The sequence below is a fragment of the Choloepus didactylus genome, chromosome 20, assembly GCF_015220235.1.
Source record: "Choloepus didactylus isolate mChoDid1 chromosome 20, mChoDid1.pri, whole genome shotgun sequence".
NCBI lineage: Eukaryota > Metazoa > Chordata > Mammalia > Pilosa > Megalonychidae > Choloepus > Choloepus didactylus.
In genome coordinates, this window is record NC_051326.1 from 54,424,949 (window position 1) to 54,440,832 (window position 15,884).

General features: G+C 37.9%; 1 long non-coding RNA gene across 6 annotated transcripts in view; it reads left to right on the plus strand.

Annotated features, from left to right (window-relative positions):
• LOC119516567 overlaps positions 1 to 15,884 on the plus strand; it is a 116,151-nt gene that overhangs the window by 55,440 nt on the left and 44,827 nt on the right. For 5 of the 6 annotated variants that reach the window (XR_005213318.1, XR_005213321.1, XR_005213317.1 and 2 more), the window contains one exon: positions 14,849 to 15,297. This is a non-coding gene — a long non-coding RNA (uncharacterized LOC119516567). Of the gene's footprint in view, positions 1 to 9,169; positions 9,268 to 14,848; positions 15,298 to 15,884 lie in introns of those variants that run through there. The other variant, XR_005213322.1, reaches the window with a different exon arrangement.

The window sequence follows — 15,884 nt, forward strand, 5'->3', positions numbered from 1 at the left end:
TCATTTTATTATTTGAAGCAGTCTTCTTGGTTGCCTATATAGAATTCATTATTTTCTGCTGGTTCTAATTTGTTGATTAGAGGAATGTGTCTTTTCCCAACCAATGCCCAAAGCAGCACGTATGCTAACAATGACAGTGGTCCATGCAAAAACTACCACCACCTCATTTGTTGATGTCTATCAATGCCCATGCCAAGGTTGCCTGCCTCTGATGCAAGCCTGTTGTTTTTTTCCAACTGTGGCTTTCCCTGTGCTGTGCTGTCAGACCAATGGCACTAAGTCTACTCATATCTTGGGTGTTCAACCCTCCAAAGAGATCACAGTGAAGTATTTTTCCATGTTTTATTTTTTGGTTTTTATTGCATTTCTCTCTTGCCTAGGAGCCAAAAGTGATCCATAGGGGCTGGATTAAGATGCAGTTGAGGAAGAAGTCCTTTATCCCTTGCTTTGTCTCAAAGGTTCTCCTTCCTACTTTGCAAGGAGAGAGTAGGCAGGTGGGAGAAAGACATGTATGGTGTAGGGGCTATCAAAGTCCCCTGGGGAATTTGTTCAATCTCTACTGTATTTTCTGTCCAAGAATCTAATACAACCCAGGGAGATACCACCAAAAGGTGCCAAGGGAGGAGAACAAAAAGTAAGTGTGTATCCTTGGAAGCAGCTCCCCAGTGATTCTGATATAAGACTTCCATTGAGGAACACTCTGTTCCTCACAATTGTCCCTTTCCTCCATCCTTTTCCATCCCATTCTCCAACACTGGCTTCTGGTCCTTGTTCCAAAAGTATGGGTTCAACCTCTTCTTCCTCAGATGAGTTCTCTTCCAGGGTTTTTATTGGAAGGATTTTCACTGTTTACCAGACATTGGCAAAAAATATCTGAATTTTACTATAAAATTACTTCCATGTCCAGTGTTTTAAGTTTCTCCCTTATTCCATTAATATTTTCTGAGTATTATACTGAACAACCAAATGAAGTTGGTTTATTAGTGTTCAATGGCAGCATATACTATTTACCTATTATAACACGAACTCATCACATTGCATAATTAATACAGTGCTATCCTAGCATGGTGCCTTGTATCCAGTAGTTACACAATATGTTTGCAAAGTGAAGGGATAGATATATAATAGATTATTATCATGTCTCCATTTTTCAGTAGAGGACTTTGAGGCTCAGAGAGGTTAAATAGCTTTCCCAAGATCACACAGCTATGAAATGGCATTTGTGTGATCTGAGCTGCATGTGTATGACTGTGAAACTGCTGCTCATTGCATCACTACTTTCCACAAGGTCACAATGGGAACATTTGTAAAACAACACACTTTGTGTGGACTTCTTTCTGATTCCAAAAGCCTGTTATTTTTTCTAAAGTACATTGAGAGGATTATAGTTAAAATTAAAGTTGAATGAAATAGTGTTACTGAGTGTAACAGTAGTATCTCTGTCAGATGACGTAGCTGAAAGACTATGCAGGTATTGGGCAGTGCCTAATTTAACATGAATATTTAATATTCATTAAATAAATGAATGGATAAATAAATGAATGTAACATCAAATAGAGAATTGAAATTCATTACCTTTAAAGTATCTTTCAAGACCATGGCTATGAAAGTCTATGGTTCTTTGGCTCCATATCTAGATATATATATATATACCCAGCATCATTCATTCTAAGTTTGTATGTAATGTAAAATGCTTTACTGTTAGCTATGTCTGAGACCCATGTTCTGACATTCTGAGAGTCATTCTCTCTCAATGCTCAATGCTGATATGTGTGTATATTGGCTGGCTGACATACCATCATTCATGCCATCTGTTAAGGTGGCATATTATGCCTAATTGCAAGATGGCCTGACAGTTTTAAGGGACTCTGCATGCCAATCACATTTGAGCTTAGCTAGCTAACCTGCAGAACACCGAACATAACAAGTTGAAAAAAGTTAGCCTGCTGGTTAAAAACCAACTTTGAATGAAACGATCATGGTTCATTAAAAATGACCATATTTGTTGACTGTGGTAGGTATCCTTCTAATAGCCTCTATTCAGTTTATCTTTCCCTAAATGACTACTAGTCTGGTGATCTCAGGCCATGTAGAAGAGATAACAGACAAAGGCTACACCTTGTCTAGACAAAGCACTGAAGCCTTCCAAATTTTCAGAATTTCTTGAAGTCTCATGCTTGGAAACTAATGCACCAAGCTGCCAGAATTTCACAGCATTGTTTTCCTATAATAAGCAAACATCTGTTACCCTGAAATTCAGTTTATTTTTTGGAAAAGATGCAGTGACAGGTCTGATATGAGTGAATTTGCTTACCTCCTGGAATTGTCATGTTAAAGACCCAACATGAGCATCAAAATAGGTAGATTACAGAATAAGTTAAATTGCTTTCTTAGTGTTGAAAGTCTAGGACTGTATGTTTCGTTTTGGAGCTGCTAGTTACAAACGAGCAAGTGCAAAGATATTAAAAGATACACTCAGGATCAAATAGGTCCTTAATGCAGAGTTGGGATTGAAACTCAGGCCCTTTAACTCCGAGCACATACTCCTTCCTTCCAAAACACAGTGATAATCAAGCTAATAGTTATTCTACAGAAAAAGGTAATCACTTGCATCAAAGAAGTCGGGAAGCATGTTTTATCTTTCATTTTCCTATTCTCTTAATGGCCAGTTTTTGCATGCTCAACCCATTGACCATGCACTGAATCACATTTTGTCAGTAATGAGACTTGATAAAATAATTTGAGATTTGGTGTTCTTCATCTTTTAACCAAAGTCTTTGAGAAATTTAATATGATTAATGCATCTTTTATTTTTAGGAAGTAATCTTAAGTTTGAGCCTATTTCAATTGTATCTGCTGCAAAGATGTTTTGGGGTCCCTGTATATTCCATGATATCATGCTGAATGCATAGCAGGATCTCAAAACTCTAGACTCAATATAGACCAGTGAAATGGGGAAAAGTAGAGAGCATAGTTATAGAAGGCAAAGAGAAGGAAATATGAATGGCGTTGACTTTTTAAATAAAGTCCCAAATTTTCAGGGAAATACTTCTCATGTAATATTTCTGGTCCAACATTCTCTATTTGAATATATTTGCATGCATGCATGCCTCTGTGCAACTGACATATTGAATGGATTGAACTTGATAGAGGCAAGTCAAGAACTAGTTTATTTTTCTCTCATTGCAGTCTTCAAACTCACTTTCATGGTTTCCTTTCCCCATCTCTGAATGGGAAGTTTTCATAGCTATTTTGATCATGTTCAAGCATTATAACAATCTCATTTTCAGTTATTAAAAATCCCCAGCTGTTATAAATCAACACTTCATCGATTTTTAAAATTACCCCATTCCCCCACAGTTCAGGCTTGTCCCAAGCTCTGAAGTCTTCAGTGGGGAAGCAGGGTGTGATGTACTCTTATTTCTTCATCTCAGATTACATCCTCTAGATATTATCTCTGATTCCTCCAGTGTTGGTGTGAAAAGGAGAGAGGTAAGGGCAAAGTACTATGCATTAGTGAACTCTGTGTGCAGATTCCCAAATGTTGGCTGGTTATTTGGAGCATATTGTAGTTTTTTTTTTTAAACTGACTCCCCCCTTCCCCTCCTTTCCTTCTCTTCTCAGATGTTGGATAATGCATTGCTTCCTCATATTGGGTGATAGAGCACCTTTGGCTCAGCTTATTTCCTATTGCAGCCAGGAAATATTAGGCATTTTTGCTGCTCTAAAATCTGACAATGTAGGCACCTCCCAATGGAAATGAAGGCATCTCACAATCGAAAAGCAGATACCTCCCAGGGGAAGTGCATCCACTCCAGGGGAAATGCAGACACCTCCCAGTGGGCAAACAGGCCCCTCCCAAGGGAAATACATCCATTGGTAATGGAAATGCAGATACCACCTGGTGAGAAGAAGGCACCTCTTGACAGCTCTTCATGATCCACTGTTGGAGAAGACAGGTGTCCCCGTGAGTTTCCTGCTGACCAGGTTAGCAGCTTAGCTATTTCAAAGGAGGGTGGGGGGAAAGAGTTTACGCTCAGTTGCTTCTCTTGACAGACACCCGTGCTCTCTTAGGGTGGTTCTGAGAAAGTCTCCCCCATTGAGGTGAATATGGCTGTGATTTGGGGAGTACCCCACTGTCTGCCATCCCTTCTCTCTTTATAACTGATCAATTTTTAGCCTTTTTTTTTTTTCAAGTCAAATAATGGTTAGTAGATCAAGTGTCTCTGAACATGGTTTGGCCATTTCTTAGCAATTCCTGCAAAGGACAAGTCAAGCTACCCTTTTGAGGAAATGAGATAATTGTCACCTGAGTTCCAAGTGAATGAGCCTTAGGTAAGGCTCAAATAAATAAACAAGCAAACAAACAAACAAATAAATAAATAGATAAATAAATAGATAATAAAGCAGGAAAAAAGCCTCACTGACTATCCAGTTACATTTATTTATATAAAACCTTGAGCTGAAAAGATTCTAAGCTGTTTCTTTAGAAAGAAAGTGTACAATTACTGGTGCATTATACACAAATTGTTAGGACTATACTTGTTTCACATGTTAAGACTCTTCATTACAAAATGATTCAATGCACCTTTAGTTATAAATGACTACTCCTCTAGATAAAGGAAGTGTAATAATTTTTTTAAATGTTTCGTTGAAAAAAATGCAGCACTGTGTTATTAAAGTTTATGGGAAAGCAATGAGTGTTTCTCAAAAGGGAGTAGAGACCCATGGTGCTTTAGAAAGTGAAGGCCTTCTAGTCCACTTAAATCTCATCATCATAAATAGTAATGCCTTTAAAATAGCTCCAGGTTTCTGATCTGTAAAGCATGGGAAATTCAATGTATCTCAAAGAGCTATTTTAAAGTTTAAGCAACGTATCATAAATTAAATTCCTGACTGTCCCCTAGTAACATTTTTTTAGTCACTGAAAAAAAATCACTTGCCTTTTAATGATGTCAGGTTCTTAGGCAAATAAACACAAACTTTGAACAATACATCTCTCTTATATATGGCCCATGAAAACTGGGATAAGTTTTTTGTTTTCTCCCCATGATATATAGGTGGGGAAACTGAACTCAAGAACATTTTTGCCAAGTAGGTTAAAAGCCTTTGTTGAAAGACAAGTCATAGCTCCACAGTTTACATCTTATATCAAGGACTAGTGAATAAAATCGCTTTGCAAAACTAAAATGTCCTGTGATTGCTGTCTGGGTCAATTACAGTCATTTGGCCGGAGTTTCTACTTCTCGCAGGGAGGCCGTGTCAATAAGCCAAGCCCTTCAAGGCTCCATGTGGCTGCAATTAGGTTTACCCCTCCTCTCGGATTTTCAGAATCTGGGCATATTGTGGATAAATCCACACCATCTGAAAAGGTGGGGAGTAGAGAGAGAAAACAGAGGGCAAGATATTGCCAGCCTTCTGGGATGCATGCTTGTTTTCCTGCAGCCTTCCGCACTTCAGTGATGACTTTTATTATGTTCTATTGATTTTCCTGTTATTTCCCATTTTTGAGCAGAATTGCTTGGAGCAAGAGCAGCAGTAAAGCAACATTTCTGTCATTCATTTCTATCTTTCTCACCCACCTACATGTTTTCTCCATCACATCCACAAAACACACATAATTCTTCTAAGTGTTGAGTTTCCAAAGAGAGGAAGTGAGACTAAGATTTCATAAAACAGTTGTAGGACCATGCCTAGAAGCTTTTAAAATATATCTTTATTCCCAGAATGCAAACAAAAAGGAATCTGAAGTGCATCAAACTCCACCTTATACATATACCCATGAGATTTGAGTGTGAGTAGTGTGGTTACCATTTGGTATTCAACCCAAAGAGTACCATTTAGTTTCTACTCTGTGCTAGGTCATAAGATAGTGCTCAAGAGTGTTTTCAGCGCCGTCCTGAAGAGAAAAAATAGGGCAGCATCAGCATTAAACCAGAAGGATTTAAAGCAAGTGGGCTGTGCAAGGAGGATTTACACGATGTCCCCCAAGATTCCCATTAGCAGCGTACATACCCTGTAAAATCCCTGAATGTGATCAAGTTGAAACAGCCCTCCTGTGATTAGGTGATGTTATATAGGACAGTTGACTTTAAGATTATGCTGGGCCTATTGACCTAATCAGATGAACCCTTAAAAGGGACAGGGCTCTTCCTGAATAAAGAGAATCAAAGAATAAGGAGGAATTTACGTAAGGATGATTCTCTGCTGCTGGCGCGGAATACCAAGGGAGTCAAGTGGCAAAGAATGTCAACCCTCAGTTGACAGCAAGCAAAATAAACAGGGACCTCAGCCTTCTTGGGATAAGGAACTGCATTCTGCCAGCAAGAATGAACTTGGAAGAGGACCGCAACCTCCAGAAGGAGAACGCAGACAGCCAAGATCTTGATTTTGGCCTTGTGAGACTCTGTGCAGGGAACCATGCTGTGTCTCTACTTCAGAATTATGAGCTAATAAATGGTGCTTTAAATGAAATACTAGCTTTACTGACATATAAATGACATAGCATAAAATTCACTAGTTTGAAGTGTACAATTCAATGTGTTTTGGTGCATTCAGAGTTATGCACTATTTAATTTCAGAACATTTTCATCACTCTGAAGAGTAACCCCCTGCTCAGTAGCGGTTGCTTCTATGGTTCCCTGTCCTCAAATCCTGGTAAATATTAATCTACTTTCTGTTTCTATGAATTTAGCTTTTCTGAACATTTCTAGAAATGTAATCATACAGTATGTGGCCGCTAGTGACCGGCTCCTTCCACTCAAGTTAACATTTTTAAGATTCATCCATATTATAGCACGTTGTCAGTACTTCATTATTTTTTAGAGCTGAATAATATTCCATTGTATGAATATACCACATTTTATTTATCCATCCATCTTTTGATGAACATTTGAATTATTTCCCCTTTTTAGCTATTAAGAATAATTCTGCTATGAACACTCATGTATAGGTTTTTGCATGGAAAGATATTTTCAATTCTCTTTCGAAAAACTCCCAATCATTTTCCAAAGTGATTGCGTCATTTTACATTCCCACTAAAAATTTCTTCACATCCTCATCAATGCTTGTCATTGTCTGTTTTTTCATTTGCTTATTCACCATTTGTATGCCTTTATTTTTTATTTTTTGGAAACATGCCTATGAACATCCTTTTCCCATTTTAATTGGGCTGTTTTTTGATTGTTGAGCTCTAAGAATTATGTGTATATTCTGGTTGCAATTCCCATGTCACATATATGATTTGCAAATATTTTCTCCCATTCTGTGGATTGTCTCTTCAATTTTGGATGATGTACTTTGACGAACAAAAGTTCTGAATTTTGATGAAGTCAAATTTATCTATATATACTTTTGTTTGAGTGTCATATCTAAGAAACCATCACATAAACCAATATCAAAAAGGTTTATTGCTATGTTTTGTTGTAAGCATTTTATAGTTTTAGCACTGACATTTAAGTCTAAATTTTTCTATATGGTTGTAGAGTTACAGTTTTATCCTTTGTTGTCCTAGCATCACTGGTTGAAAAATTCATTCTTTTTCCATTGAGTTTTCCTGGGAGCTTGTTGAAAATCAATTAATCATAAATGTAAGAATTTACCTCTTAATTCCCAATCCTATTCTATTAATCTACAAGTCTATCCTTATTCCAGTGCCATACTGTCTCAAGTTTTCCAACTTTCCTGTAGTTTTACAATATTATTCTGACTTTTCAGGGATCCTTACTTTTCCATTTGAATTTTGGAACCGTTTATCAATTTCTGCAAATAGAACTGGGATATTGATAGGGATTGCACTGCATTTGTAGATCTCCTGGAGGTGTATTAACAATACCAAATCTTCTGATCCATGAATGTGGAATGTTTTTAATTTCTTTCAGCTATTTCATGTAGTTTTCAGTGTACAAGTCTTGCACTTTTGCTAAAATTTTATCCTTATTATTGTACTCTTTTTGAAGATATTATAAATAGTTTTTTCTCCTTAATTTTATTTTGTGATCATTGTTAGTGAATGGAAATAGTTGTTTTTTTCTCATCTTCTTTCCTATACTCTTGGGCACATTTATTAATTCTAGTAATTCTTTTTTTAGATTAATTAGGATTTTGTGTGTGTGTGTGTGAGATCACATCACCTGCAAATAGAGTTGGTTTTATTTTTTTCTCTTTAAAGCTTGATGAATGTTATTTCTTTGTCTTTCTCAGTTGCCTTGGCTGGAATCTCCACTACAATGTTGAACAGAATTGGCAAGAGAGACATCCTTGTCTTATTCCTGGTCTTAGAGGGACAGCTTTCAGTGTTTTACCATTTAATATGACTAATTCAATCTCTTTACTTTTATAGGACCATTTAGACTTCCAATTTCTTCTTGAGGAACATTTGGCAGTTTGTATCTGTTTAGGATTTTTTTTTCATTTTATCTAATCAATCTAATTTGTTGGCATGCACTTGTTAATGGTACTCCCTTACCAATGTTTTTATTTCTAGGTCAATTGTGATGTCCCCTCTTTCATTCTTGATTTTAGAAATTCGATTACTCTCTCTCTCTTTTTTTTACTTTGTCAGTCTAGATAAAGTTTTGTCAATTTTGCTAATCTTTCAAAGAAGCAATTTTTAGTTTGGTTGATTTTCTCTACTGTTTTTTAACTCTGTTTCATTTATTTCCACTTTATTCTTTATTATTCACTTTTTTATACTTGATTTGGGTTTAGCTTGTTCTTCTCTTTTTAGTTTATTAAGGGGAAGATTCAATTATTTATTAAAGATATTTCTTCCTGTTTAATATACACATTTACACTTATATCTTTACCTCTAAGCTCTGCTTTAGCTGCATCTCTTAAGTGTTTTATGCTGTGTTTCTGTTTTCAATCATCTGCGCTATCTTTTATTTTTTATAGAGATAGCACAGGGATTTCAGAGCAGATGTCACACAGGCAGGATTCAGAATTGCTCAGAAGGAATCAGTGTGTAGAGCAACAATGGGATACTTAGGTGCAGTCAAGATTTGAAGGTCCATACTTTCACCACCTCTATTTTCAGAACATGAGTAACGTGTTGATAGTGTAACGTTCACTCTGAAAACTGTTCTTATTTTATTTTTAAATCATTTTACATATGCCCTCTTATTTGCTTTTTTTTTTGGAAGTCAAGGGCCTGGTATATCCAAAGGGAAGCATCTGGATTATAGCTGAAAAAGGAAGCAAAAATGAAGGCCATAGATATGGAATAGCTTATAAACTGCAGGCCTGAATAAAGCCAAAGCTGAGAAAGTAAGTAATGAGGCCAACACTTCCTGGAACATGTTATGTAATCTATTAGTATTTACTGAATCAATGAATGGACAGAGGTCAAGAAGCTGAGTGAAGGCATCTGATTCAATACAGAGGCTACGAACAGTGCGAAGGGTCAGAAGCCCATCTTGGGCAGGTCTAATTGTGGGCCTGGGTCCTTGAAGCAACTGAGCAATGTGATTTATACATTCTCAATGACTACTGCCTCTGCTCTCTTCTTATTTCCCCTTCTATCTAAGTTCATTTCTTTTCAGTGTAATCACGAATGCAGATATGTTGTAGATTACTACTTATTCAGCCAATAAGTAAAAAAGAAATCTGTATTCAGTCATCTTCTATATGCTCAGTGCTCCTTGCTGAGTGAGTCTTAGCAGAAAGAGCATGGGCCTGAGGGAAAAACTGCTTGAGTTTCTATAATTACCAAGTGATATAATCTTTACATAACTCAGTCTCCTCCTCATTAAAAAGGGTGAAAAATCATTATACTTACATCATAATTTTGCTGTGAGGATTAAATGAATTAATACAGGTAAAGCATTTAGAATAGTCTCTGGCATAGAGTGGAGGTCTAATAAGTATTAATTATTTTTATTATTATGAGGAATACCGTGAAAAATTATGCTGTCCCCCTTCTCCATGGGTCTACAAGGTAATTGGTAGATAAAATGCACACACATGAAATAACTGGGGTGTAACTAAGTGATGAATTTTGTTTAATTGTCCATAAGTACAATTGGTATTCAGAGGAGAGAGAGATGATTGGGAGCTGGCACAATCAAGCAAGATTCCTAAAGAGGATCAGAACAGACTATCTTCAAAGGACTGTGTGTCAGTGATAGCTGAGGGCTATTTTGGAGTTCCTTTTCCCTTGTGGCAGATGAATAAATGAATGAGTGAATGAATGAATGTATTCAAGTTCTTGTTAATGCCAGAGAGCTACCACCACTTTTCTCCAGATTGCAATGTGAGGGGGCTTCCTAACTATAGTGGAGGTAGTACAATGTCAGTTGTCAGGTGGAATCAGTGCATGTTGATAGCAGGAGAGGAGAGACATGAAATTGGCAGTCTACACCCCAAGAAACTGAATTTTGCTCTTGGGTGAGGGGTGAGAATTTCAGGCAAAGTGTCCCAGCTGTTTCAGCATCTCAGGTCTGATTCTTACTACAGTCAGGCTGAGAGAGGCCTGAATTATTGCAAGATCCTTTGACAGCTTTCTCTGCTTCCATTCTTGCTACCTTATGGTAAATTTTTAGTGCAGCCAAACTAATTATTTATCAACTGAAGTCAAATAACACTTTTTTGCATAAATCTTGCATATATTTCCATTAGACTTGGGATAAGTGAGAAGTGTTTAGTAGTGTCCATAGCACGTGAGCTGGGCCCAGCCACCCTCTGACCTCATCTCCTATCAGGTTTCCTCTTACTGATGGATGGTGTTACAGTCACACTGAACTCACTGTTGTTCCTTGAACAACTTAAGACACTTTTGTTCTTGCTGTTTCTGTACATCTCCTGTCTTCATTTAGGTTTCAATTCAGACACCATCTTTCTGATAATCCTCTTCTAATATTGCAATCCTTGTCACTCTTTATTGCCTAAAGCTGCTTCATTTGCCTTCATGAAACTTACTGCTATCTGCCTTTTAAGAAATGTCTGTTTTGAGCATTAAACACCTGCAATGACTAGACTGGTGTCTGCCATACCTTAGATGATCAAAAATATGCTTTGAATGAATGAATGTATCTATGAACTCATGAATGAATTAAGAGTTAGAACTGACATAAGAGTCGATGTGGGGGAGCTGTGGTTGGGGAATAACTCAATGGATTTGGTATGTCAGGGTAGAAAATTAGATGGCATTGTGCAGTTTGGGGCAGAGAAACCAGAGGGAAACCTGCTTTCATTAGCTGAAGTCTCAGGAAATGGAAATCTAAGACCTGGAAAGAATTCCAGGAATAGAAATGAAGGGTCAAAGGAAGAAATGCCCAGAATTGGTGGCAAACTTGATAAGGGGACAAAGGGCAGTGACTGATCAAAGTGGAACCCAAGGCTTTTAGCAAGAGAGAGAGAGAGAGAGAAAGAAAGAGAGAGAGAGAGAGAGAGAGAGAGAGAGAGAGAGAGAGAGAGAGAGAGAGAGAAAGTCCCTAGGGAATTAAGGAATTTGGAAAGAGAAGCCAGATAATGGAGAAGAAGGAAATGATGCATTCACTTCTGAACATCCTGAGTTTGAAGTGTCAATGTGCCATCCATATGGCCATTAGTCAATTGGAAGTTGGGCACTAAAGTTCCAGTCATCCAACAGGGAAGTGTAGATAAGTGCCTTGGGTAGGATTCTCCAGAAGCAGACCCTGAAGCAAGAATTAAATGCAAGTGGTTTGTTAAGGAAGGTCTCTCAGGAGAAATTAGTACATAAAGGAAGAAAGATAGTCAAGGGATGGGGCACATCAAGTGATAAAAAAAAATAACTGATGCAATATGGGCAGGGCTGTAGCATGATTCATTAGAGGGAGACTTTTAGCATGGTGCTTTAATAACTCGCAGTCTGAGGAAGGTGAACAATATAGGATAGGGGCCACTGAGATGAACTTGGGATTTCTGGTATAGGAGGGTGGAGCTTAGAGTCTGCTAAACCCTAAATGTTCCTAATAGACTATTAAAAATGTGTTGGAGGAGAGGATTGGTCAAAGATCCTGAAACTTCTCAGAAATGCTAATTTGGTGCTGAGTAATTTATAGGATTAGAACATTTCTGGGATATTCGCTCCATCCCTCACATTTCTTTGCACAAAAGACCATGACCCAAGATTTAGAAGTAGTAATCTTCTGCATAATGGGAGTTGTTAAAGTCAGTGCAATGGATGGTAATACCAAAAGAGTTGGATGTGGGGAAAACGAGTGTGGCAAAAAAGAACAGGGGGTCAAATCAAGGACTTAGGCTCAAAATTCACCATTGGAAGATGGCGTGGGGGGTTGATGCAGGAAATCTGAAACAGGAATCTGGGGATGTGGGTAACCTGGAAATCAAAAGATAAGAAAGAGCATAAACTGATAAAGAGAGATACTGAGAGGGCTAAGTCCAGTAAAAAATCATTTGACTCAGTCAAAAGGAATTTGAGTGATCAACTGAAGTCCATTCAAAACATTGAGATCAGTGTATGAGATGTTCACATTGGAAAGCAGTGGGTAATTATAAGAAGATACAGATACTTCATTTGATGGATTTGGCAATGAGAGGATGGAAATACCTTATGATAGAAGAAGTAGAAAAGTTAAAGGGTACCAAAGTTAAGCTTTTAGGATAAACAATGAAGATTATTTAATAGTACCAGCACAGGATTGCCAAGCTTCCTGAGTTTATATTCAATATTCTCGTATCAACAAACACACTAAAGGAATATATATATCCATTATAAGTAAAATGCTTTCCAAGCTCTTTGGATCAATCATGGGTATTAACTAATTGGTGTGTGTCAAGTGAAGGACATGCAGGCAACATAGAAACAGAGAAGCCTGACAGGAGAAATCTAGGAGTGTGAATTTATCACTGGCCAGGACAGGGATTCTTTTGTGAACAGTGTGGCTTAGCAATTAAGAGTCTGACTTTTGGAAACAAGATAATGAGGGTCTTCATTTTGGTTCTGCCACTTATTAACTATGTAATATTGGGCAAGGCACTTAGAATGTCTTTGTCCTCATCTGTAAAATGAAGATAATAAAACCACCTACTCCATATCACTGTGGAGAAGATAAAATAAGTTAATGTATGAAAAAAATACTTAGTACAATGCCTAGCACAAAGTACCTCTGCAATAAATGTCAGCTATAATTATTATTTTATTATTATCTATTTTTATATGAAGCATCTCTAAGTAAATGGCTGCACGAGTCTTAGATAATATTATATATTTGAATCATCTAACTGTTTCTTTCTGCTTAGCTTCCATTCTAACCAAGACAATTTTTGATTTTGCTTCCTATGTAACTCAGTCTACAGAAAATGAATTCACATTCACACTGACATGAACATTCGAGTCTGTGTGACACATATTTCCCATTAAAAATTAACATACTGACATTAGGGTTCAGGCATTAGGAATTGAGTCAGCATCATTCAATCCCCCTGAGCAAATCAATTCTTAGTATAAGATAAGACTGGGTTCCTGGATCCAAACCCAGAGCACAATGAATTCATTAAGGTGACATCAATAGGTGAAATCGAATGTGGTCAGTCAGGAGCCTGAGTTCCTATATGTACATGGAACCCACTGGAAACTCTATGGGGAAGTCCTGTGCCTACTGTAGTACATGGGAAACAGTCACATTGGCCTTGGTTAATTAATTAATTAGGGCCTATTAATCCTGATATAATCTGATACAGTTGTCCTTGTTCATTGTTCTCTCTAGCAAACCACTAACAAATCTATACCAATTCTGAGCCCTATGAGTAGCTCAGGTCTATCATCAGTAGCCATTATAATCCTTTGGTCCATACTGACCCAAGATTTGCTTGAGGAGTCATTCTTTGCTAAGCATGTATTTGGCATGAGGTTGAAAAAAACGCAGGGCTTCAATTTAGCCATTAAATACAATAAAGTAAGAATATTTTTTGGGACTCTGGATAATGTGTCCTATGTGAAAACGCTTATTTCTAGTATTAGCATATGAGCTCGGATTAGCTACCCATATTTTCCTGCTAAAACTAAGACCCACAGCATGAGTTAATTAGTCAATCTCCTGCAAATGTATGGGTTTAGAAGAGAATGGCTTTAGCAAGATATCCTCATAGCGCTTTTATCCCTCATTGATTCTGCTCCGGTAAGCACATGCAATTCAACATCCAGAAGAAGAATATGCTGAAGACACATGATTTTATAATGCTGGAAAGCAGATTTATGGAGATTCCTGTATACTTTGAATGCCAGCCTGATTGTTAAAAGTGCTAGCATTCTTCCATGTTCTACATTATTTTGGGAAAATTGGTCCAAACAACAATGTGAGCTTCATTATATGAGTTGACCTGGTGTTAGAAAAAAGAAATATATTTCTTACAGTCTCATCAAAGACTGCTTCTCCTAGAAATGGAACTTCTAGGAGAAGGTCATCTTCAGACCTTCTTGATGGAATGATGGGCTATTAGCCAAGGAATAAACTGGCTGAACCCATGAAAGTATTTATAGGGCAAGTGGCACAGTGCTGAAATAAAAATATATTTGGTATATATATTCCCTTTTACTTTTTGGTATATTACATAAATTTTGTGCCCGGTAGCTTTTCAAACAGGCATTCACCTTCTATGGATGGCAGTGCATTTCAATTGCATAAACGACCCATTATCACCATCCCTTTCTTTGTGTACATTACCGTGGCAAGCAAACCCCAAGGCTGTTGGCAGAGCTAATAATTTTTTTTTTTTTTTTAACGTGATTACCACTGCTCTTGGGTTAGGTAAACTATGAGAAACCAGAAGCACAGATTTCCAGGTTGAGAGCTTGTGTATTTGCCAAATGAGTGGTTTTGAAAATTGGCCTTCTTTTGCTGAAACATGTTTTTCTACACTCTAGGAAACCTCTGGCGTACAAGAGAGATGTGGTGTCAGAACACAAGAAGCAAACTGAACACGGTGCATCCTATTTATTCTTTCTTTGCTTTCGTGGAATGAAGACTAGCTGAATACTCCGTCGTGCTTTTCAGTGGCTCCATACTGAGAGCCCCAGGAGAGAGCACAATCTGGAGATGGCTGGATATTGGGACAGAATTCTACGAGCTCTACTAGCAGTAGCACCCGCTTGAGTTCCTGGGAGACGTTCACGAGGATGCTGGGAGTAACAGATTGACCCTAGAATGCCAGGGCAGAGGGGAAGTCACCTGGAGACATTGGAGACAAAGGCTCTGGGCTCCTTTCTGAGGCTCTGACTCGACGGAAAGGAAAACCACTTTGACTAAAGCACAGGGAATGGTGGCTCTAATTTCAGGTTTCTTGGCAGAAGATATTGCAAACTAAAACAGTTGGGTAAGTATTTGGGAGCCAATAAATAATCATCGTAAAACATAAAACCTGGAGGTACGAGTGGGGAGAAACTCCTCCTCCTGTTGCTGACCAAGGCAAAAACTCATTTTAAAACTGCAGTTCTGGCAGCAGAGAGAGGACCTGCCAAAGGAAGGTTGCTACAGAATTAGCAGCCGCTGCTCAAAGCTAGCAACTTGCAAACCAAAAAGGAGTGCATGTTGTGTGGCTCCTAAGGATCTGTCCCCCAGATTTTAAGTTAAGTGGCCCCAAAGCCAGTCCTCAAACCAGGGTTTTGGATTAAAGCCTAAGGCTCCAGCTGCTACATCACCCTGTCTTCTCTTTCTTTCCAGTCACTGATAATAGAGACCGGCAGTCTCAGATGTTTCAGCTATAAATGCTCTGCAACTGTTATTAGCTTTTTTTTTTTTTTTAGCCTGAGGGGGAGAGGGAGGGGGGACAATAAGATCATGCTATCTTGGCTCAGCATCCAAATCAAAGAAGTTTAAATGAGTTACGGGATTTCATTTTGGAGCCAAGAGCTTACACATGGTTATTTATTAGTCATCCTACCATGTATTTTGCATGTCCAT